The following is a 25913-nucleotide window of genomic DNA, read 5'->3' on the forward strand; positions in this document are numbered from 1 at the left end:
TGAGAGCAAAAGGAGTTGGTACCAGTACATACATACATACATACACATATACACATACATACACATATGTATGTACCTACCTATACTATATATATATACTATAGCTATATAGTATATATCTATATACTATATATATATACACATATATATGTATATATATATATACTATATATATATATATATATATATATATATATATATACACACACACACAATTTGCCTTCCCACACTCCACTTGCTTGCTCAGGAGGTGGTGTTTTCTACTATTTGAAGAGCTGTGGCCCAGTTTGCTTTTTGCTATTTACTTTGCAGATGAAGACTCTATGATTTTTCTGTCCAAGCTGGCTTGGAACCATGATCCTCAGGCTATTAGCCTCCTAAGATTAGAGTAGGGGCTGGGAATGTGGCTTAGTGGTAGAGTGCTTGCCTAGCATGCACGAAGTCTTGAGTTTGGATTCCTCAGTATCACATAAACAGAAGAAGCCAGAAGTGGTGCTATGGCTCAAGTGGTAGAGTGCCAGCCTTGAGGACAGAGTCCAGGCCCTTAGTTCAAGATCCAGGACCCGCCAAAAAAAAATAAATCTTTCCTTTCTAATTATTAAAGTAATACATACTCTACATACTCAACATGGCACGCAGACAAGCAATGAGTCACCTATAAATCCCAGCAAACTTTAAAATATTTTATGCCTTTTCTTCAAGTAAGATAATATCCTTCTGATTTTTTTTTTTTTTGTGCTGGTACTGGGGCTTGAACTCAGGGACTGGGCACTGTCCCTTTAGCTTTATCGACTCAAAGCTGGCACTCTACCACTTGAGCCAGATTCACTTCTGGCTTTTTGGTGGTTAATTGGAGGTAAGAGCCTCACAGACTTTTCTGCCCGGGCTTGGCTTCGAACCATGATCATCAGATCTCAACTTTCTGAGTAGTTAGGATTACAGGCGTGAGCCACCGGTTCCCGCTCTTCAGACTCTTATTCAGCGTACTTTAAACATACTACCAGACCTCTGTAAATCCACGCGATGTTAACGCTTGGATGCTATTCACTAACTTCGCACGAAAATCGATGGATTTCATGGAAAAGGGAAAGATCTTAACCTGCAGAGGTTCCGGGATTCGCCTCAGAGACATTGTTTGCTCTCCAAACACCGTTCTGCAACCACCTGGGAGTGAGAAACCAAGGGCAAGCAACCTGGGCGGGTAGAAGGAGGAGCTACAGCATCTTCACCAATCAGAACTCTGCTTTGTTTTCTCTCGCTGACCAATAAGAGTGTTTTTTAAAGAGGCCGACTTCAAGTCTGAGTGGCCTATTCCTTTTATAGCCTATCAGCAGGCGCCTTCGACAAAGCATCTTCAGAGGCCACGCCCAGTGAGCGGTGCCGCCCCTCTCACCGCCCCTCCGCGCGTGGCCCCGCCCTCTCACTCGTGTCCCCGCCCCTCCGAGGGAGGGGGCCGAGTCGGTTACTCGCTGGGCCGGAGGTGGGGGCCAGGCTCCCCCTGGGCTCGTGCGTTCTGCGCCCGCCGCGGCGTTTCCGACCGCCGCTCTCCTGATTGTCCTTCGCGGCGGTCGCCGTCGCTGCCTCCTCGCCGCGGGGATCGAGTGGTGGGAGGCCCCGACCCGCCGCGCTGGCGGCGGACCCTGACTGCTCGGAACAGGTAACGAGGCGCCGGGGACTGCAGCGCCTTCCCGAGGTCCGGGATCGGTGCGCGTGGCGCGGTTGGCTCCCTGCGCCGCTCCCGCCGCGGGCGCGCGGGCCGAGGCCGGGGTCAGCGGAGCCTCCCGCCCCGGCGGCGGCGGCACCTTGCGGGGTGGTGGGGGCGGGGCCGGGCTCGGAGTGAGGGGCGCGGGGCGCGGGGGGGGGGTAGTGGGGGGGCGCGGGGAGGAGGTCGCGGGGGGGGGGGTGGTGGTGCGCGGTACCCGGGGGGACCCGGCCCGGACCCGCGGGGAGGCCGTGTGCACGGCGCGCGGGGCAGGCTCGCCGGTGGAGTCCCGGGCCCCCGGGGAGAGGGACCGTCACCCAGTCCCGGTAAGGTGCTTTTTGGAACAAAAAATTCCCGGCGCCTTGGTGAGGGGGGCGCCCCCCCCCCCCTCCAGGGCTGCAGCGCCGCGCGCGCGTCTGGTTTGGAGCCCGGAGCCTGCCCGGCAGTGCCCGGGTGCAGGTGGACGCTGTTTACTGATCTTGAGCGTGAAGCTGTTGGGGGGCCTTTTCTGAGGCGACCAGCAGACCCACCGTGTGCTTCACTCGTGTCTGCGCCCGAGTGGGGAGGGAGCGCGCGGGGGGGGGGGGTCGTGCCCGAGGGATGTCTGTGCTGGTCTCAGGGACTGTGGCTGGGACCTCTTAGCTGTCCCTCGGCCAGGGGTGGGGGGGGGTGGAACTGTGATCCGTCTCCCTCCCTCTTTCGGATCCCCCCCCCCCCCATAAAAAAAAAAAGCTTCTCTCAAAGCCACGTCTGGCTTTAGGGATGCACCTGCTCCCCTTGGCGGCTAACTCTGTGCAGAACCTTAGAGGATTCAGTACACAGTTGATTGCTGAAAAGAAGGACATTTGACAGCAGTCTGTGGCTTACTCCCCTAATCCTCATCCTGGGTACTCTAGAGGCTGAGATCTGAGGATTAAAGTCTCGGGCTAGCCTGGGCTGGAAAAGTCCTCCGGGAAGAGTCTTATCTTTAAGAAACCTGCAGCAGCCGCAGCAACAGCAACAGAAACCCACAGAAACAAACCAGAAGTGGAACTGTGGCTCCTGTTGGAGTGACTGAAAAAGCCCAGGCTCTGAGTTTCAGCCCCAGTACAACTCTTCTTCCCCTCGCCCCCCCCTTTCCCCACCCCTCACGAAGTACTTTTGCTTTGACCTGTTCAAGTATCATTTATTCACAAGGGAAATGATGAAGGCCATTAGTCAGTGATGACTTGAAATCTCCATGTCCAGGTGCACTCGGGTTCTAGGTTATAGTATTTCTGTTTAGGTCTGTTCATTGTGAAAACTCAGCACTCTTCCAGTTTTAGCCTTGAATCTCCCTGCTGTCCTGACGAGGCCGTGCAAGGCTTGCCCAGTGATTTAATCGAAGATCTAGGCAAATTCCCACTATCAAGGCAGCTTCTGCATGCTCATTTATCACAATACAGGACTTAGAGGTGGTTATTTTCAAGTAAAGAAATATTGTGTCCTAAGTCTCATTTTCCTTCTAAATTGTTAAGGTAGTTTGAATTTCACCAGAAAGTTGATTTTACGCTTAGGCAAACAAAAAATAAAACTTGGTGGTTTTCTGTGAGACTATTTCAAATAGCAGGACAGAATTGGAGCTGTGGCACAAGTGGTAGAGCACCAGGCTTGAGAAGTCAAAAATGGGAGTGAGTGGTTCTGAGTTCAAGCCCCTGTACTGGCACAAAAATAAACAAATAAATTGAGGGAAGGGGACTTTTCAAATCAGAGAACTTCATTTATGTTTGCATTTCTAGCCTAGCAATGGATCTCAGTGGTGTTTTGTGAATTGAGTTGAAATAATATGCATAAGGAAAACAAAATATGGTGCATTTTGGTTATGACTTAAGACTTGACGGAAAATCTTCATTGTAAGTTTATAGAAGGCCTAAACATGTAGCAATCATTTTGTAATTTGAATAGAACAAGGGATTTTAGTGGTGGATATGGAGCAGGCACATACTGAGTTTTTGAGGGTTACCTCTTGAATGATGTCAAGGTTTAGAGAAGTGTAGAGAATTGCTAGGTTTTTGTTAGGGCTACTATGTATGGGAACATAGAAATGAATTTCTGGGGGCTGGGAAGGTGGCTCAGTGGTAGAGCGCTTGCCTTGCATGCATGAGGCCCTCAGCACCACATAAGCAAAAAGAAAAAAAGCCGGAAGTGGCGCTGTGGCTCAAGTGGTAGAGCGCTAGCCTTGAGCTGAAGAGCTGAGGGACAGTGCCTAGGCCCAGAGTTCAGGCCCCATGACTGGACCCTCCCTCCCCCCCCAAAAAAAAAGAAGTCAATTTCTGCATGGATTGCTCTTTATCATGATGTAATGCTTTGTTTTGTGGTAACTACATCTTAGCATGTTGCAGGTACATTTTGACATTACTTGCATAATATACAAGGAATTCCTTACATGAGACTTTTTAGTCTAGCCCTGTTCTTTCTTTTTACCTTTATTTAATTTTACTTTGTTGTCAATTGGAAATTTTAGCAATTCAAGCAAAATTTTCCATAACAAAACCTGTATCATCTGTTAATTTGTTCTGAGAAAGGAATCTTCTGTTGAGCACCAGCCTTTCTGCCCTGTGGGAAAATTGATAAGAGATTTTGGCTGTTGAGTGTTTGCTTGTGTTCTATCTAAGACTTCTTCCCAATCCTCCAGGCTACTCCAGATTTCTGCATTTTATATTTCTTTTTGTAAAATTAATTAGGCCATGACTTCCACTAGATGGTGCACCCAATATTACTTGCTGGGGATTTCATGATATATATATTATATTTTTTTTTGGGGGGGTCCGGTCATGGGGCCTGAACTCTGGGCCTGGGCGCTGTCCCTCAGCTCTTCAGCTCAAGGCTAGCGCTCTACCACTTGAGCCACAGTGCCACTTCTGGCTTTTTTCTTTTTGCTTATGTGGTGCTGAGGAATTGAACCCAGGGCCTCTGGCATGCAAGGCATGCACTCTACCACTGAGCCACCTTCCCAGCCCTACTTGCTGGGGATTTCAAACACATCATTTCACAAACAGTTATCATTACTGTTACTAGTTACATGTCAAATGTACTGCAGCTTCATCTGCCATAGCAGTAAATGGCTTAAGTGGGTTTTATTAAATGAGATTATTTGGAAGGACAGGCTGGCTGGAATGGAAAGTAATTGCTAGTAATTAAAAAAAAACAAAACAACAAACCTTCAACATAAAACTTTCTGGTTCTCTTTGTGGTCAAGAACCCAGACCAGAGTGTAGCTTTTATTGATCCTTATTTATGTAAGTTTGAACTTAGTTTCTTAATGGTTTGTGCTTTATTTAAATCTTATATGATCTGGGACTGAGCTATTTGAGCGTATTGTGCTTTGCTCACTTAAGATTACCGGTTCTTTAAAAGTGGTATATGTAACAAGATAATTTGCTATCTCCTATAAGCAGATACTTAGGCTAAAAAAAAAAATCCCGGCATGTGAAAGTTTCTTTTGTTGAACACTCACTTAAACTTTCTATGCTTTTAGGGTGATATTATCAAATCAGCTTGCTTTACCTAAGAAAGAGAGGGGAGTCTGCTCCTTCCTGGCCTAATAAGGGATCTTATTTTAGATTGTTGTTGATTGAATTGCTTTTTACTGATGGTTACCTAGAAAAGAGAGGTGAGAAAATTTAGCTGTTCTGATAACAATAAGTCCCTTTGCAGGTATGGAAATGGCAATGTTTGTGTAGGATAAAGACTTTGGGAGATAGGTTGAAGAAAGTGTTGGACTTTTACAATGCAAGATGGGAATGTGAGGAGAAAGTCTGTATGGGGTTGGTGTGTGTTTATTTCAGTTCTACTCAGCTGTGGCTGGGGAGGAGCGAAACATAATTTGTTTCTTGGAACCCTCTGCTTCTCATGGGATTTGACGGTGATTTGGAGGGAGGGATGGTGGCTCTTGGCACGGAAGGTGTCTCTGGTGCTTCTGGTCCTTGGGTGCCTATGGGCATTGAAAGGTGGGTGGTTATAAGTAGCCAGGCAGATTACATGCTACTCTGGTATGGGATTCTCAGAGTTCTCTTGAACCTTTGAACTGTCTTAATCAGGCCAATGAACATATTTATAGCTCTCTTGTGGTCCAGACTTGGGTTAGGTAGTCTTTAGTGTGTATTTTGGAAATAAGTAGACACTAAGATTTATAACATTAGTAATTTGAATGTGCAAGTGAATAGCTTCAGAGAATGACTTGGCTTATGGTAGTTTCTCAAGGCACAGGTGCTTGAATATTCTTTTTTATATTATTTCTCCTTCCTTCCTTCCTTCCTTCCTTCCTTCCTTCCTTCCTTCCTTCCTTCCTTTCTTTCTTTCTTTTCTTTTCTTTTCTTTCTTTTTTTTGTGCTGTCCCTGGGGTGTGATTTCAAGCCCTCATGCTATTCCTTGGCTTTGTTTACAAGACTGGCACTCGTGCTTCTACTTCCAGCTGTTTGCTGATTAATTATTGGAGGTAAGGGTTTTGGGGATTTTTCTGCCTAGGCAGAGATCTCAAATCCTGAGAAGCTAGGATTTCAGGCGTGAGCCATCAGCGTGGGCTCTATTCTGTTTTTTTTTTTTTTTTTTAATTTTAAAGCCTCAGTGGCAATAGGAAACCAGTGCATATATACTGTTCATATTGACGATTTGGGTTGGGAATAAGTGGCACTTGGGCCTGTTGTAGCTTTGAAAAGAGAAGAAGCAGATGGGATATTTATTATGAAGGGTTGTAGCAGAGAGGTAGAAGGGATTTGTTAATACCTTCTGTTTTAGTATATCCTGATGGGTGATTAGGTGTTGATTAACTTTTAATGTTTTTAATGCTAGTCCTGGAGTTTGAATTCAGGGCCTGGACACTGTCCCTGAGATTTTGTATTCAAGCTAGAGTTCTGCCACTTGAGCCACAGCTCCATTCCAGCTTTTTGCTAGTTAATTGGAGATAAAAGTCTCACACTTTCCTTCTTAGCCTGGCTTCTATTCATGGTTCTCAAATCTAGATCTCTTGAGTAGCTAGGATTACAGGAGGGAGGCATTGGCCCCTTGGCAATTAACTTTTTACTTGGATTTAAAAACACTTTTAGGGGCTGGGAATGTAGCTTAGTGGTAGAGTGCTTTCCTAGCATGCATGAAACCCTGGGTTTGATTCCTCAGAAAAAGTTGGAAGTGGTATTGTGGCTCAAGTGGTAGAGCTCTAGCCTTGAACAAAAGAAGCTCAGGGACAGTGCCCAGACCTTGAGTTCAAGACTCAGGACTGTCAAACAACAACAACAACAACAACACACTTTTAAAGGTAGCTCCTTTAATCTGTGTATTTAAAGCAATTTGAATCTTGAGAATCAAATATTTTTGAGGGTTGTTAACCTTTGTTTCTTTTTGGCAATTGAAAGTTTGTTAAAGTGATGTAAGAATTTGGAGTTGAGTCTTGAATAGAAAGTTTTATGGAATTATGGCCCAAGATTTATTTATCAAACTTCTACTGCCTTATTCAGATTATCTTTTCCTTCTACTGTGGTTCTTGATTTTAATTTCTGAAGTGTAATCGTGAAGATATGGCATATTTTAAGTGTAGCTCAGTACCTGGTTCTACGACTTCCTTAGACATCACAATTGAAGGATGGGTGCTCTGGTCTCATGTATAAACTGGCCCAGAATTTGCATGTAACCCAGAGCACATCCTTGTACGCTCTAATCTCTGCATTATGTAGAGATACCTGGTACAATGTAAATGCTATGTAAATAGTTGAGATACGCTGTTGTTTAGGGCATAATTGCAAGAAAAGAAAAGTCTGTAAATGTTTAGTACAGAATCTGTTTTTTTCCTTCCAATATTATCCATCTACAGTTGGTTGAATCCCTGGTTGTGAGTCCTGAAGGTCAATTGTTCTTTTTTTTTTTTCCGGTAAGGATGGATTGTGGTTTTGCATATGTATATTGAAAATGTCTTGTCAGGTTTGGAAGATAAATTGCTGTGCTATGAGCTGTGGAAAAAAATGAATTAGCATTATTTTGATTTATTTATAGTTCCTTAAAATAGGATAAAACCTGAATTTTACAATATTTGGCTGGTAATGATTTCACTTTTCATGAAGTTCATGAAAAATTTTGACCTGTCAAACTTCAGCATGCCTGGAGTTGTCTGGAGGGCTTGTTAAAGGCTTTTGCTGTTGTCTTCTGTCCATTGAGTAGGCTTGGGCTCACTGCAGTTCTACTAAGTTCAAAGATGGAGGTGATCCTGATGGTTCAGGGACCATAGTTTGAAAACCACTGAGCAGTGAGTTAGGTGGAATATAGTGTAATTGTTAACATAGACTGTGATGTTTGAAAGATCTCAGTTTAAATGTTTCCCTTGGTGCTTACTAGTGTATATGTGTGTGTGTGTGTGTGTGTGTGTGTGTGAGAGAGAGAGAGAGAGAGAGAGAGAGAGAGAGAGAGAGAGAGAGAGAGAGAGAGAGAATGAGACAGAGACAGACAGAGACAGAGACAGAGAGAGACAAAGAGAGACAGAGAGATAGAGAGAGACAGAGACAGAGATAGAGGGTTCATCCATCCCAGGGCTTAAATTCAGGGGTCTGGGCGCTGTCCTTGTTTTTTTGCTCAAGGCTAGCATTCTACCACTTCAGCCAAGCTCTGCTTCTGGCTTTTTGCTGGTTAAATGGAGATAAGAGTTTCATGGTCTTTTTAGCCCCTGCTGTCTTCAAACTACAATCCTCAGATCTCAGCTCAGGGTTGATTTTTTGTTTTCTTGTTTTAGTTCAGACAAGTTTCATAACCTGTGCTTTGCATCTAAAGTGGCAATGTATTATTTTGTAGTTGGTATTGAAAGAATGTACATGAGTAGAAGCTTGTAGAACAGTGTCTGACAAATTGCAAGCATCCAGTGAATATTGACTTTGTGTGTGTGTGTGTGTGTGTGTGTATATGCACGGGCACGTGCACGTGAACATGTGCGCGCCAGTCCTGGGGCTTGAACTTGGGGCCTGGGCACTGTCTCTGAGATTCTTTGGCCTAAAGCTGGTGCTCTACCACTTGAGCTACAGCACTACTGGAAGCACTACACTTTTGTATTTCCTGACAATGTACTGGAAAAGCAGTATATGAATGAATGTTCAATTACTGTTGAACTATCCAAGGAAAAAGTTTGTAGATGCTGGTAATGTTCCAGAACTTTTTGTTTTTGTTTTTTGGTGGTACTGAGGTTTGAACTTGGCCTTGGTAAACAGGTGCTCTACCACTGGAGCCACACCTGCAGCACTTTTGTTTTTGAGACTATTGAAGGTGTTGCTCCCTTCCTCCAAGGTTCAATTCTTTGATCAGAGTACGTTGGAATCTCCAAGTAATCCTTGTGGCCCATACTTTGTGTAACTGGGTTTTTGAAGGTTGCTCTTGATAATGTTATTACAGGAAATACTTGAAAGTCATCTTTCGAGTAGTTATGTTCTGGTGACTTCATGTTGGGTGACCTTGAACACATTTCTTGGAGATCTCTTCCCTTAGTTTGCTGAATGCCTGACAAATCTCTTAGAGTTTGGACCCCCAATCTCTGTGTGATTCTCACACTACCCTGTCACATTACTGTTTGTCACAGTCATTTGCTTTATTCCTTTGTAGCACCATTTTACTCTTCGTTTACTGCTTATTGTTTCCTGCAAGGACATGACCTTGGATATTGGGACCCCATGTAGGACACATGGGGGCTAGATAGTTATTAGAACATTGAAGGAATGGAGAACATTTCTTTTCTTCTCAAGTCAGGGGCTCAGACTTTTTTTTTTTTTTTTTGGTCAATCGTGGGGCTTGAACTCTGGGCTTGGGTGCTGTCTCTGCACTCTTCAGCTCAAGGCGAGTGCTCTATCCACAGCGCCACTCATTTTTCTAGTGGTTTATTGGAGATAAGAGTCTCACAGACTTTTCCTGCCCGGGCTGGCTTTGAACTCCGATCCTCAGATCTCAGCCTCCTGTGTAGCTAGGATTACAGGCATGAGCCACCGGCGCCCAGCTCAGGCTTGAGGCAATGATGAGTTCATGGCACCCTGTAACTTTGTGTGTCTTCCCCCGACTTCTTATCTCCCTAAGGCCCTCTTTTGAGCCTGTGTATGATTTTCCCAAGCTAATCTGGGTGACTGTGCTGGTTTGCTTTTGGATAGAGATTGTTTCTGCATTTTCTTGCTGGTTTTATAATTTTTTCCAGTCTCATGAAGCAGGTGCAAACATCCAAGCACAGAACGAGATGTCATTTTTCTTTGCATTTCTCTGGTTACCAATGGCTGAGAATCCTGTCGGATGCCTATTAGTTTGTCTCTTTTCTTACTAGGTTTTCCTAGCCCGTTCCTGTTTTTCTGCCCTAATAATACAATTTTTTAAAAAAATTCTAGGTGTTAATCGTTTGTTGATTTCAGGTGTTATAAAAGTCACTGAATCTTTGGGACTCAATCTCTAGCATTAAACAACACAATCTTATTTCTTTTTAACCTGTCAAGTTTTTATTTCTTTGAAATGCTGTACTAAAGAAAATTGTAATTCTTCTATGTTGTTTATGAAGTACTTCTCCATTTCTAGTTAATAGAAGTGTGATTCCACATTTGATAGCAAGCTAATTTTCCTCAGTAACATTTACTAAATAGCTTATGGGGGAAAGACTACCTGAATCTCTCTGCAGGAACAGGCTCCGCCTACCCACCCCCACCTATCTATTTTTAGGTTTTGGTGGGCTGTGCTGATCAGTTCTACTGTTCTGTTTGTTCCACATGGTTGTGTTTTCATCTTTTATTACCACAACTTGTTCACATATAGAGAGATTTAGAAAGGCCAGGCACTTCTAGGTTCTTTAAGAAAGCACTTAGAAAGTTCTTTGGTAATTATCTATGCTTGTGTCTTCTCTCAAAATATGAGAGACATGAAGACACTGTTTTCTTTCTTCCTTTTTTTTTTTTTTTAGTCGGTTGTGGGGCCTGAACTCTGGGCCTGGGTGCTGTCCCTCAGCTCTTCAGCTCAAGGCTAGTGCTCTACCTCTTGCGCCACAGCACCACTTCTGGCTTTATTCTGCTTATGTGTTGCTGACGAACCGAACCCAGGACCTCATGCATGCAAGACAAGCACTCTAGCTAGCTAGCACTCTACCACTGAGCCACCTTCCCAGGCCCACTTTTTTCTTCTTTTTTTTTTTTTTGGTCTAGTCGTGGGGCCTGAACTCTGGACCTGGGCTCTGTCCCTCAGCTCTTCAGCTCAAGGCTAGCGCTCTACCACTTGAGCCACAGCGCCACTTCCGGCTTTTTTCATTTTGCTTATGTGGTGCTGAGGAACTGAACCCAGGGCCTCATGCATGCAAGGCAAGCGCTCTACCACTGAGCCACCTTCCCAGCCCCTTGTTTTCATTTTTTAAAACTTAGCATCTAGCATGTTCTCAATAAATGCATCTTAAGTTTGCACATATTTTGCACTTTTGCATAGTATAAATTTCTTCTTAACAGAGAAATTATCTATCTATCTATCTATCTATCTATCTATCTATCTATCTATCTATCTATCTATCTATCTATCTTTTAGTCAGTGTTTCACCTGTAGCACAGGCTGGCCTGAGACTGAAAACTCCTGCTTTTGTCCTTTTGATTGCTGGGATTACAGATGTATATCATCACCTCTGGCTTAATTGCTAATATATATCTTTAATATTTTCCTTAAATATTTTGCTTTTGTAAGAATTCCCAATTGAAATGATATAGGTTTTCTTTTTGTTCGTGGGGGGGGGGGGGAGGGGGGAGGCGCGCGCGCTGTTCTTGGGGCTTGAACTTAGACCATGGGCACTATCCCGGAGCTTTTTCTGCTCAAGGCTTGCACTCTGCCACTTGAACCACACTTTTATTTCTGGCCTTTTTTTTTTTTTTTTAATGCTTAATTGGAGTTAAGAGTCTCATGGATTTCATTGCCTGGGTTGACTTTGAACCTTAATCTCCAGATCTCAGCCTCCTAAGTATCTAGGATCACAGGCATGAGCCACCAGTGCCCTGCAAGAAATTACGTAGGTTTGACTATTTTCATGAGGGCTAATCTGAGCCTCTAGCTAATGTTTCTTGATGAGCCATCTGTCCAAAGGAACTACTTTTCTTGATCTTACTGGGCATTATATCTTCTATTGATTGCTCTGTGTATATTCCTAGGAACCCGATCTCTGATACATTAATGTATGTCCAGCATTCACTAGTGTATGTTATTAGATACACAACACATATAGGGTCTGGATACACAACACATATAGGGGCTGGAGGTATGGCTCAGTGGTAAGAATGCCTGCCTAGCAAGCTCAGGGCCCTGGGTTCAAACCCCGGTACTACCACCAAAAAGAAAATCAAAAGGCTGGGAAGGTGGCTTAGAGTAGCGTGCTTGCCTTGCATGCATGAGGCAGGCCATGGGTTCAATTCCTCAACATCACATAAGCAGAAAAAGCTGCAAGTGGTACTGTGACTCAAGTGGTAGAGTACTAGCCTTAAGTTGAAGAGCTGAGGGACAGCACCCAGGCCCAGAGTTCAGGCCCCATGACCAACCAAAAAAAAAAAAAGAAAGAAAAAAAAGTAACATAAAATGGAGAAAACAACTTAAATGCAAAGCAGTTGACATTTATTCTTCCTTATGGGAATTATTAATATAAAGTATGCAAAGGATTACAGAATCATTTAGTCAGGGTGATTATACTTTAGTAATAAAGAAAATATTAATGAAAATGCACTGAAGTAGTCTGCATATTACCAAGTTCACATACAAACAGTTCAACTAATAACAGCAGTGGGCAAACATGAGTTACTTCTTGGGCTGTTTCCTTAAAATTCTATTTTAATATAGCCATTTTATTCTAATAAGAGCATATATAATTTGCATAATAATCTGAGATAGGAAGTTAGGGAGTTAACTTGGCTATGAAATGGAGATTTGGAGTGCACAGAGACACACTTTCTTATATACCATTCTCTCTGCTGGTATATATTTGAATACTCCTTAACAGAAAGAAGAAAAGAAAAAGACTGTGTAATTTGTGAAGTAACACCAGTAACACAAAGCCAGCTTTTGTTACTGCTTCATGGGAAACTAGGTCGTTATGTATCAGATCTGTTAATAGCAGTATTAGAAATAATGCTGTTCTTGCTTTCCCAGGAGACAATAAATAAATAGATAAATAAATTAGAAATAATGCTGTTCTTGCTTTCCCGGGAGACAATAAATCATTATCTGTGGCTTGGCTGATTGTAGTCACTTTCCTGCTTTGCTATTTCTCCTAGGTCTTTTCTCCAACACAGCATCACAGGTAGATTTTGGTTGATGTTACTTATCTGCTATGAATATCACAGTGACTTGTCTTTCACTGCGATCAAAAAACAAAGTCTTAACTGGATGTAGTAGCTCATGCCTATCATCCTAGCAACTCAAGTGGTCATGATCTGGAGGATTACTGTTCAAAGTCACCTGGGAAAAATTATTTTATTTTATTTTATTTTATTTTATTTTTTTGTCGGTCATGGGGCTTGAACTCTGGGCCTGGGCGCTGTCCCTCAGCTCTTCAGCTCAAGGCGAGTGCTCTAGCACTTGAGCTACAGCGCCACTCCTTTTTTTATTTTATTTTTACCTGGGAAAAATTATACAGTATCTTATTTAAACCAATAAAGGACTGGGAGCATGTGTTAAGTAGTAGAGTGCTGGCTTAGCAAGTACAAGGCCCTGAGTTCCAACCTCAGTACTGCCCTCCCACCCAAAAAAGAGAAATCTCTACACTACTTTAAATCCACCTTAGGTGTTGTAATGGTGATTGTGAGCTTCAGAACACACATCTCATTAAACATGGGAAAAAATTTGAGAATTGATTGCCATCTGACTTCACTTTTGTTTTAAATCTGGTCTTGAAGAGCTTACTAGCCTGCTGTTACAAGGAGATGTTTCTTTGCTTTAGCTAGTGCTTTTGGCAATTTCTGCAGATATCTTAGAGAAAAGAGTGTTGGAAGCGATTTGCCTCTAGCTTTTCTTTTTCTTTTTCTTTTTCTTTTGGTTTGGTCATGGGGCTTGAACTCAGGGCCTGGGTGCTATTCCTGAGCTCTTTTGTTCAAGGTTAGCACTCTACCACTCTGAGCCATAGCTCCACTTCTAGTTTTCTGGTGGTTAATTGGAGATAAGGGTCTAATGGACTCTCCTTCCCAGGCTTGCTTTGAACCATGATCCTCAGATCTCAGCCTCCTGAGTAGCTAAGGTTACAGGCATGAGCCACCAGTGCCCAGCTCCTATTACCAAGAGATATGTGAACTAAGCAGGGAGTGCTGTCTTACTTTGTGTCTCTTGACCTTCCTTCTACTGTGGAAATAATTAGGGCCCTTGATTGGCTGTGGCCGCCAGTTTTACTGTTTTGTTTGAAGGACAAATCAAAGAATAAGGCTCATTTGCGCAAGAACGGCCTTGACCTCAACTCTTTATCTTGGAGCCCCAATATTTAAACTTTTGGCTTTAGGATTATTTTATACTTTTAAAAGTTAATAAGGCCGGGCGCTGGTGGCTCACACGTGTAATCCTAGATACTCAGGAGGCTGAGAGCTGAGGATTGCTGTTGGAAGCCAACCCTGTTAAGAAAATCCATGAGACTGTTATCTTCCATTAGCCATCAAAAAACCAGAAGCGGAAATGTGGCTAAGTGGTAGAGTGCCAGTCCTGAGCACAAAAAAGCTAAGGGACAGTGCTCAGGACCTGAGTTCAAGTCCTAGTACTAGCAAACAAATTAATAAGGAATTTGAAGCCTTTCCATTCATGTGAGTTATATCTATGGATATTACCATAGTAGACATTTAAATAGGAAATTTTACTGTTTATTTGTTGAAACATTAATAGTCCCATTATATATGAAAAAAAAAGCTTTTCCAAGAAAATTCATTGAGAAAAGAAGGACTGTTTTGTTGTTTTTTCTTATGGTAGTGCTAAAGTCCAAACCCAAGTCTTGTGCATGGTAGGAAAGTCTGTGAACTGATCTGTGTCCTCAGCCCTGTTTTGCATTTTTCTAACTCTTAAATGTCTGGCTTAGTATAAATGGGATTCTCATGTCTGCTTCTTCACTCAATTTACTGTGCTTTGTTGTTTGGTTGAAATATATAGAGACAATTGAGCCTTATACAAACTTATGGTTAGAAAATGTTGGTGTGGTCTTTTCCTTGAGCGGTCTTCACAGATCAGTGTGAGGCACAAATCATTCTGGGCTTCTTCCTACTTGGCTGAAGAATGTCAGAAAAGCAAGTGCTCCAGGGTTGAGTTTGTGTGAAGTTGTTAATTTTCATTAGCTCATCAGGGTACTTTTTTCTTAATTTTAATGTAAAAATTGTCTTTTAATGGATGTACAAAGGAGTTTTAATTCAGTATGTCATTTTATATGTGCAGTATATCTTGACCGGTGTCACCTCTCCTTATCCCTCTCTCCTCGATCTTCCTTACCATTTCTTCTCAAGTTCTTAGTCTGATTTTCATATATATACAGTGAGTACTGTGGCTGTATTTGCCCACTGTTCCTCTCTCTATTTGTCTTCCTGCTTCTCTTCAATTCCACCTCCTCAAACAAGGCATGTTTCAGTTTCCTGGTCCTAATTTTGTACACATTTCTGTTTATTGTTCAAAAGGTTAACACAATAGAAATCAACCCCTGGGTAGACGTATTTTAGTCAGGGTCTTCCTTTTACTTTTTGGTGCCAGTCCTGGGATTTGAACTCAGGGCCTGGGCATGATCTCTGAGATCTTTTTGCTCAGGGCTAGCACTCTACTAGTGGAGCCACAGCTCCACTTGTAGATTTTTGTAGTTAATTGGAGATAAAAGTCTCATGGACTTTCCTGCTCTGGCTGGCCTTGAACCACAATCCTCTGATCTCAGTCTCCTGAGTAGCTGGGGTTACAGGTGTGACCCACCAGCACGGGGCAAGATGAAATGAGCATTTTCCACTTAGACTTTGTAGTGATATTGACTATAGCCTAATGTCTACACAGTTTTTTCCATGTCTTTGATCTGTATTAAGATCGTAGCAATTTTATACATTCTTTTTTTATCATCAAAGAGTGAACATTGCAAACAACCTTATAGCATTAGTATATATATAACATATGAATATATAAGTACATATAGAACATAGACAGTATAAATACAGTATGTTATATATAGTATACGTAGTATATATAGCATATATGTGATATGATATAATATATTATACATACTGTATATATATGTGTGTATATATATATATATATATATATATTTTTTTTTTTTTTTTTTTGGTGGTGTTGGGGATTGGATCTTGTTTATACCAAGCATGTGCTCTACCACTAAGCTTCCCTCAGCACCGTTATAAGAACAGTTTTGTAGCCTGGTGCCAATGGCTTACACCTGTAATCCTAGCTACTCAGGAGGCTGAGATCTAAGATCTTGGTTCAAAGCCAGCCTGGCAGGAAAGCTTGTGAAACTCTTCATCTCCAACAAACCACCAGAAAACCAGAAGTGGTGCTGTGGCTCAAGTGGTAGAGCATTAACCTTGAGCTGAAGAGCTGAGGGGACAGCGCCCAGGCCGAGTTCAAGCCCCACAGGCCGAGTTCAAGCCCTACGACCGACAAAAAACAAAACAAAAACAGTTTTGAGGGAGAGTGACCTTGGTCAGGATACATTGTACTCATAAATTGAGTACATAAATTGACATTAGTGGTTCATGTATACATATTATCCTAGCAATTTAGGAGGCTGAGATCTAAGATTGTGGTTTGAAGCCAACCAAGAAGAAAAGTCTGTAGGTTACTTATTACCGATCAACCATCAGAAAAGCTGGTAATGGAGCCATGACTCAAGTGATCCAGTGCTAGCCTTGAACAAAAAAGCTAAGGGACAGCACCCAGGCCCTGAGTTTAATTGCGCGTGCCACACACGATTAATGTGTTTAATTGGAAATCCTTTGTACAACTATTTAAATATAATGAAAAAGTTAATAAATAAAAGTAGTTTTGTTTTGATGGATGTCCAGGAAGATTCTTGAAGACGCATAGAATGTCATGGACCACTTTGAGAAAAGCTGGTTTATACATCTCCACTCATTCCTAAAGTGGTCTTATTAGAAGCCGGGACTGAATACTTTTTGGCTGAGTTGTATTTTTCCAAGTGAAAGAGAGCTTAATATCATCAGAAAAGGCAATGTTCCTGAGCTCAGCAACACCTGACCTGTAGGAGGTTTAGTTTTTGCTGTCTTATCATAATGAGCACATCATTAAGCATGTTAATATTTGCTCTACATTTTTCATCCTGTGAGATGAAGATAATCACAAGAGAATGTGTACAGCTGCTGTGTTTGTTTATCAGGCAATAATAGTTTTGTGGCATCATCAAGTACAAAGTTGACAGCTGGTTACCACCAGTTATTAATGAAGGATTAGCCTGTGCTTGTGGTCTCTTTCTCATTAGTAGCAATAGATCTTGCTCTGATTCAGTTTGTATTTTGTTGTCAAAACTGCTATACAGTTGGAGTGTACTAATGGCTGTAGTCAGGTAACATTATCTTTTTATAATGTTCATGAATATTGTTAATGATTGCCTGTCTCTTTAAGCGAAACTATCCCCCATTATCTCTCAGAGATATATAGTTAGTAAAGCAAGGTATGTTATTTTAAACTATTGGGTCCTTCACTCCTTTCCTCCCTTCTTCTATCCTTCCCTCCTTGTTTTTCTTTCATGTGGTTATTGGGGCTTGAACTCAGGGCCTGGGTGTTATCCCTTAGCTTTTTTCTGCTCAAGGCTGGTGGTACTCTACCATTTGAGCCACAGTTCTATTTCCTGCTTTTTGGTGGTTAGGGGTAAGAGTCTTAGGGATTTTCCTACCTGGGCTGACTTTGAACCAAAATCTTTCAGAGTTCAAGTTTTGAGTAGCTAGTCATGAGCCATTGGAGCCTGGCTTGATTCTTTTCTTTCTTTTCTTTTTTAAAAAATCAGATTTCAACATTATGAGTTGGCCCATTAGATATGGTACAAGTGTCTTCATAATGAATAATTGATGTACTTTCTTCTCTCCTTTGCCTTGCTCCCTCCCTCCCCCTCTTTCTCTCTTTTTCTTTCCCTCCCTCCTTCCTTCCTTCTTTCTGTGCTAGAATTTGAATTTAGGATTTTGTATTGGTAGGAAAGTATCCTACCACCCGAACCACTTTTCCTGTTCTTTCTGCTTTGGTTATTTTTCAGGAAGCGTCTTTACTTCAATCCTATCTATCGCTCCTGCATAAATGAAGTGATGGACATGCACATCATCCTTGGCTTGTTTTTTTTTTTGAGATAGAATCTCCTTAACTTTTTGCTGAAGCTGGCTTTGAACCTAGGTCCTCCTAAATTCTGTCTCCCAAGTAACTGGGATTACAGTATCTCACTGCACCTACCTTGTTTCTGCGTAATGCCAAGCTACAGTGTACTGGTTCTAAGTCAACAGGGAAAGTGTCTCCTCTGCCCTCTATAGGTTTACTGAAAGAGAAAGGGTGTGTGATTTATTTAGTGCATAAACAAAGGAGCCATCCTGAAAATAAAACTGAGAAGGGCCATGTGATGGAGGCGCTTAAATACAGTTCATAGGGGAGAGGAAAAAGGGGTTATGTAAACAACTTGGGAGGCATCACATGTTTTAGGGGAGTTGAATGAACTCCAAAGGATAGGAAATAGTTTGTAAAGCGTTCTTTCTGGAGATTGAATGGAGAATAGACAGTAGGCCATGGCAGGTTCTGTTTAGGTGTTTTGACATTGCTCTGTTTTGTTTCTGTGATATAAGTTTAACCTTGCCTACTAATGAGATTCCTTTGCTAGCCAAATGGGAAACTTCAGGGAAAGCTTCAATTTGCAATTGGGGGAAAAACAAAGGAAAGGAGAGACATGAATTCTGGGGCAGCTTTTAAAAGCCTTCTTTTATATGTACGTATACTTAAATTTTTTTTTTTTTTTTGCCAGTTTGAACTTGGGGCTTGGGTGCAGTTCCTTAGGTTTTTCTGCTCAAGGCTGGTGTTCTACTGCTTGAACCATGGCTTTGTTTCCAGCTTTTTGGTAGATAAGGGTCTCATAGACTTTACTCTTTGGGATGAATTCTAACCAAGATCCTAGTTCTTTGCCTACTGAACGTTGTAAGTGTAAGCCACTGGTGCCTGGCAGGCCTTCCAGTATTCTTGAATTCCAAGGGCTGTTCATGTTGCTGGGCCACACTGAAGTGTTGTTTCCTAAGACCCAGTGCCATTAATAGCTAAGTCCTTTAGTTGTGTTCTGAAAGTAGCCTAATGCATTTGGGATTTAAAAACAATGGTAGAGAGCAGGGATGGAATGGGTTGGGGGAAGATAAGGGAGAAAGATGGTATGGGCGACACTGATCAAGATGCATTGTACTCATAACCTCACTTCTCCAATTGAAACCCCTTTGTACAACTATTTAATATAAATAAATAAAGGATCGAAGCACCTTAGTGCTGTTAAAGGAATGGCGTTAAAAAACGAAAAGAAAAGGAGGGGCTGGAAAGTTGGCTCAGTGGTAGAGCGCTTGCCTCTCATGCATGAGGCCCTCAGCACCACATAAGCAAAAAGAAAAAAGCTGGAAGTGGCGCTGTGGTTCAAGTGGTAGAGTGCTAGCTTTGAGCTGAAGTGCTGAGGGACAGCGCCCAGGCCCAGAGTTTAGGCCCCACGACCGGAACTCCCCCGCAAAAACAATAAAAAAAAGAAAAGGAAATTTTTCTTGTCTTTAAAGTGATGTGTATATTTTATATGATATTTGCTTTTTATTTGCCGTTTTGGAAAGATACTGTACAGAGGGCTTACGGTTATATGAATAAGGTAATGAGTCTATTTCCTATTGAGCATTGTTACCCCCTCCTTTGTTTTTCTCCTGCTATCCCTTCCCTCCCCACCTCTCTAACCCCCTCTCCCCCCCCTGAAGTTGTAAAGTTCGTTTTCAACATAGTGTCTTGAAGTGATTTTGCTTTTGCATACCTACATTATACTGAAAATGTATAGAAATCCTTGCCTTTAAAGTGCTTGTAGTTTACGATGAAGCAAGAAAAGTTAACATCCTTCCATATCTATCTGTTATCTATCTATCTATCTATCTATCTATCTATCTATCTATCTATCTATCTATCTATCTATCTATCTATCTATCTATCTATCTATCTATCTATCTATCTATCTATCCTGGTACTGGGGCTTGAACTAAAGGCCTAGATTCTGTTCCTTACTTTTTCACTGAAGCCTGGTACTCTATGACTTGAGCCACACCTCCATTTTGTCCTTTTTCTTTTTGGAGATAAGCGTCTCCTAGACTCTCCTGCTCTTACTTTTATGTAATATAAGGGTGGCATTTCATGGGTAGAATGATAAAAGAGGCAAATGTTCCATTTGCTATAGTATTTCCCATCTTTAAAATATATCATGTTAAGAAATGGATGGTAGAAAATGAGCATTTTCTCTGGGAAAAAGGGGAGGAAGTAGATGTATGAAGTTATTGGGAAGGACAAGTCAGGTTACCCTGAAGAGCTTCTGTTGAAATCTGGGCCAGGGAAGGCAAAAAGGCCTGCAGGCATCAGCTGCAGACTTCTCAAACTGCTTTCCTGTGAAGTCTGGCTGGGGCTGGAAACAGGTCCTTTTGCTGCAGGTCAGACCTGTTTTCAGCTGCCCCTCCCTCCTGAATTCTTTCTTATAATTCCAGTGGTTACTGAATAGATGTATTTCATGCCTAGGCAGGGCTAGATCACATGAGTGTCTTGGTACATTTATGAGTCCCTCCTAGGAACCTGTTGATGGCGGCTGGCAATCAACTCAGAGGCGTCTTGGTGACACTGGTTTTTCCTGTAACCTCCTGTTCTATTCAGTTCACAATAGTCATAACATGCTTTTTTTAAATTTTTTTAAAATTCTTTTAGAATTGTTTCAGCAAGCTGGGCATGGGTGGCTCACGCCTGTAATCCTAACTACTCAGGAGGCTGAGATTTGAGGATAGCAGTTCAAAGCCAGTCTGGGCAGGAAAGTCTGTGAGACTCTTATCTCCAATAAGCCACTAGAAAACAGGAAGTGGCGCTGTGGCTCAAGCGGTAGAACCCTTGCCTTGAGCTGAAGAGCTGAGGGATAGCACCCAAGCCCAGAGTTCGAGCCCCACTACCGACAAAAAAAAGAATTGTTTCAGTAAGACAAGATTTAAGTACTTGTTTTTTTTTCACCATGTACCTACCGTTTTGTGGAACTTGCCACTAAGATCTGTTCAGTTGTTCAGTGTCTTACAGCTTATGAATAACTGCTGTGCTTTTGACTTGACTTGATTACTTCAAATTTCCGGATGGGTCTAACACTGGGTAGTTAAGTCTACTCTTACTTTTGCATGGGGAACTGAAAGTATTCCTCAAGGCAGGCAGTGAATGATAGGGCTAGACTGCTTATCAAAATAGACATTTGCTAGCGAGTGGTTCATGCCTATAACTCAGGAGGCTGAGTTCTGAGAATTGAGGTTCAAAGCCACATCAGGCAAGAATGTCTGTGAAAATCTTATATTTAACCATCAAAAAGCTGGAAGAGGAGCTGTGTAGTTCAAGTAATAGAACACCAGCCTTGAGTAGAAGAAAAGCTAAGGAACAGTGCCCAGGCCCTGAGTTCAAGCCCCGGTACTGGTACAAACAACAACAACAACACCCCAAATAACAACAAAATATTCCATTTTCTGTCTGATAAGCTTGGACTTAACAAAAATTGTAGAACAAAAGCTTTAAGAGATGGTGACAAGCTTGGAGTTTATAGATCATAGTTGCTTCTTACCTATCTCTTGCTATAAGCCAGGTACTATGGTTTGCAAGCTCTTTAGATGTTTATGCATAATTCTCACAGCAGTACAATTTACAAATGGAAAACTAAGTCACAAAGAAGACATCAACTCACTTCCCCTTCAGTCTAACCTGACTAACTAGGGTAATGGTCAAGCCAGGATTCAAACCTAGGTTACCCAGTGTACGAACTATATGATTTGAATTCATGTGGGATTTTCTTCTGTTTATCATCTTTAATCATTCTTTGCATGGATCCTTACAACCATCTGAGACAACTGTCAGAGTTAGCATGTTTGATCTAAACTGCTTTTCTCTCCAAGACCGGCCAGCTGTGGCATTGTTAGGTATGATGTGTAAGTTGATAGATGTTCTCTCCTCCATTGTACTTTCAATTCAGGCCCCTGTGTAACCCCAGAATTGCCTACATTGGTTGCCATGGTCTGGTGCATTTGTCTGCTCCTTGGTTTCCAGTGAGGCTTGCGGCTGCCTGTGATAGGGTATAGATAACATCATAGTTCCAGTAGAACTCACAAGGACTTTCTGTGCTACTGCCTGTTACTCATTCATAGCAGGTCCCACTAGTTTTTGAACAAAACTTAGCTTCCTCCAGGCCAAAAGCCTTCTTGTGAGGAGGCAGAAGAGTTGACAATGTTCTTTATTCTACTTCAGGCCAAATTCTCCTTGTCCTGAAGACCTGAAGGTCATATCCACCATTGGTGAAGTGAATCATTGAAGGTTTCCAAAAACCAGCTCTGGTCATTGCTGGTCTTAAGGACTTAGTTAGGCAGGTGTGGTAGTCAGTTTGCCATTCCTGTAACACAATTTTTCCTGGGCTAGAGCTTGAAATCAGGGCCTGGGCACTGTCCTTAGCTTTTTTGCTCAAGGCTGGTGCTCTACTACTTGAGCTACAGTTCCATTTCTAGCTTTTTGGTGGTTAATTGGACAGAAGAGACTCACAAACTTTCCTGCCTGGGCTGAATTTGAACCTTATCCTCAGATCTCAGCCTCCTAAGTAGTTAGGATGAAAGGGGTGTGCCATCAGTGGGTTACTGACTCACTGTTGGGTCAATAACGAGATGTTGTCACCCCTTTCTCTCCCTAGTGTTTCCCCCTTTCATGTGTCTTTCTGCATTGCTGCCACCACCACCTCAGACCATACTCCTGACCTCTTGTCTGTTTTGCGGTCAGGCCCTGGCTTTCCTCTGGGGATCAGTCCAGAAGGCAGCCACTTCCTAAATAGCCACAGCCACTGCATCCTTGGATTTGCCACACTGAGCCCAAATTGCTGCTGTTTGACTCTCAGCTTAGGTTCCGCTGATTTCTATTACTCTGTTTAAAAAAGCTTCCATGGAGGTAGACATAGGAGGAATATGTTTGTAGGCATTCACCTTCATTCCCTGTTGTCTAAATAGGAATTCTGGATTGCTTTACTGGGCAGAGCATGTTTTCCCCTCATGGAACTGGTTTCCCCTGTTGGGTTGGGTGGCCTCTATCTGTTCTTTGTTTCTTAGGCCAAAGATGTCAGGTCCTGAGCAGTTGCAGCCTCCTCCTGGCTGGCCCACGCTTGCTTCTAGGAGTCCACATCCTACAGGTTCCACTGCTCTGATCTATTATTGATCCAGAGTGCTGGAAATGCCACCAGTCTCCTGTATGCCTCTCTGTCCAAAGGAATCCTGTTCCATGAGATTGTCACTGTATTACTACTTTATAGCTCATGTTTCTAAAGCAAGTATAGCGTAGATGGATGCATAGTAGTGTTTCCTTCCATTTTTGTTTTTAGATGAGGGGTCTTGTTATTTGCTGAACTAAATCTCTGGCTGGTGAAAAGCAGAATCTTAGCTGAGTTAAGCATTTATTCCCTCATGTTCTTTTCAGTGTCGAACCTATTAGAAAGGCACAGATCAGGGGCTGGGAAGGTGGCTCAGTGGTAGAGCGCTTGCCTTGCATGCCTGAGGCCCTGGGTTCGATTCCTCAGCACCACATAAGCAAAAAGAAAAAAGCCGGAAGTGGTGCTGTGGCTCAAATGGTAGAGCACTAGCTTTGAGCTGAAGAGCTGAGAGACAGCGCCCAGGCCCAGAGTTCAGGCCCCACAACCAGACCCCCCCCCCCAAAAAAAAAGAAAAGCACAGATCAGAGCCAGGCATGGTGGTCCTCACCTATAATAATCCCAGATTTGGGAGGATCAAGAGTTCAAGGCTAACCAGGGCTACATAGTGGGATCCTGTGAAAGGAAGAGAAAAGAAGAAAAGAGAAACACAGAGAAGACCACATAAGCTGCCGGCCTGCCGGGTTGCTTTACGCTTTTGTGACAGTATTGTTCATCCTCAGGGAACATCTAGCTAAGGTGTGCACTTGAATATTCTTCATTTTGTGATGATGATGTCTCAGAAACCGAGGGGAGGAGAAATTAATAGAAGTTTTTAAAAGTAACATATACTAGGGAGGTTTCATTGCATGCAGTGTATCCCTATTAATCTCCCCATCAGTTCCCTTCCCTAATTAACATATTTCAGTAGTTTTCATTGTTCTCTTTTTCTCATGTGCATGTAAACTATTTGGGCATATTCATCCCCATTCATCTTCTTCATTAGCTTTCCTTCCTCCTCCTTCACCTACAGTCAAGCCTGTTATACTTTCTTGTCATTCTTTTTTTCTTTTTTAGTGTGTATTAGTTGCACCGAGGATTTCACGGAGGCATTTCCGATGTACATATAGTGAATTTTGCTCAAAATATATTCCTTCCTATTGCTTTCTTCCATCCCCGGCCCCCTAATCCATTATCATCACCAGCATTCACTGTGTTTCTCCAAACTTTACTGTCTCCAAACTTCCTTGCACTGTATTTAAAAAATATTCACCTTCCCACTGGGCACCAGTGGCTCACGCCAGTAATCCTTACTACTCAGGAGGCTGAGATCTGAGATCACAGTTCAAAGCCAGCCTGGGCAGGAAAGTCTGTGAGACTCTTATCTCTAATTAACCACCAGGAAACTGGAAGTGGCACTGTGGCTCAAGTGGTAGAGTGCAAGCCTTAAGCTGAAGAGCTGAGGGACAGCGCCTAGGTCCAGAGTTCAAGCACCATGACCGACCCCCCCCCCAAAAAAAAAAAAAAAAAATCCTTCCATCTTTCTTTTCCCAGTAGAGGTATCTTTAGAGGTAGGGTTTTTGTATGTGTCCTTAGATCCTTGTTATCTGTCTGATATAAATGATTATTGGATGAGAGGTTTATCCTTTAAACCAAAGGAAACTGTCTACTAGATGTCTCTAAACTGTAACCCCTCTGCACAGAATCTTCACAATAAAAAAAAGAAAAAAAGGAAATATATGTGGTATAAGGTAATAGTAAATTTTGATGTCTCTCCATTACATAATAAATAAGACAAATGCCAAAAAAAAAAAAAAAGGCTTTTGAAGGGCTTAGAAAGGACATGGGGCCATGGATTGAGGCTGAGCAGGGAGACAGTGGTTTAATTCAAGAATTGTCTTTAGTTGCTTCCTCTTTCAATCTTCCTTCGGCTTCCTTAGGAGATACTGAGTCAGGGTCTATCCTATAGATAAGAATCTCACGATTTAGATCTGTGAGTGATACCATTTTATTTCTAGAATTAGATTAGGAGTTCTGTATAGAAATTGGCTGCTTGGTGATAAGGGAGTGTTATGCTGTTTCTGTTGCCATATCAGGCAGGATATATCCGACGGGGTTCACATGTGATATCCTTCCTCCCTTCCTCCCTTCCTTCTCTTCCTTCCATCCGTCTGTCTGCGGGTCTTTTTCTCTTTCTCTTTTTCCTTCCCTTTTTTTTTTTTGTTTTTTTTGTTTTTTTTTTTTTTTTGCACTCTTGCTTAGTTTTTGTGCTCAGGGCTTGTGCCCTACCACCTGAGCCACACCTTCACTTCTGGCGTTTTCTGGTTAATTGGAAATAAGAGGCACCTGAACTTTTCTGCCTGGGTTGGCTTTGAACCTCGATCCTCAGATCTCAGCTTCTTAAATAGCTAGGATTACAGATGTGAGCCATTGGCACCTGGCTATAGTGTTCATTAGGTGAGATATTTGGGTTCCTTAAAATTTTGGGGGGTAAAGGAAGATACTTTTAGGAGAGGAACACAAAGGTATAATGCCTATGTGCATCAGATCTCATAAAATAATAATTATCAGAATGAACTCCATGAAATGGAAATGAGGAATTTTCTTTGTTACTGTTTTTCTTTGCTTTTCATCTTGTTTATTCGGCCTGGCGCTGGTGGCTCACGCCTGTAATCCTAGCTACTCAGGAGGCTGAGATCTGAGGATCGAGGTTCAAAGCCAGCCCCGGCTGGAGAGACCGTGAGACTCCTATCTCCAATAAACCACCAGAAAACCAGAAGTGGTGCTGTAGCTCAAGTGGTAGAGCGCTCGCCTTGAGCTGAAGAGCTGAGGGACAGT

General features: G+C 42.4%; 1 protein-coding gene across 2 annotated transcripts in view; it reads left to right on the forward strand.

Annotated features, from left to right (window-relative positions):
• Positions 1-1467: 1467 nt before the first annotated feature.
• Positions 1468-25913, forward strand: part of Mpp7 (MAGUK p55 scaffold protein 7) — a 218188-nt gene continuing 193742 nt past the window's right edge. For both annotated transcript variants that reach the window (XM_069998202.1, XM_069998203.1), the window contains exon 1: positions 1468-1657. The gene's annotated coding sequence lies outside the window, so the exon portion shown is untranslated. The remainder of the gene's footprint in view (positions 1658-25913) is intronic.

Source organism: Dipodomys merriami, unplaced genomic scaffold, assembly GCF_024711535.1.
Source record: "Dipodomys merriami isolate MVZ:Mamm:240054 unplaced genomic scaffold, mDipMer1.0.p SCAF_51, whole genome shotgun sequence".
NCBI lineage: Eukaryota > Metazoa > Chordata > Mammalia > Rodentia > Heteromyidae > Dipodomys > Dipodomys merriami.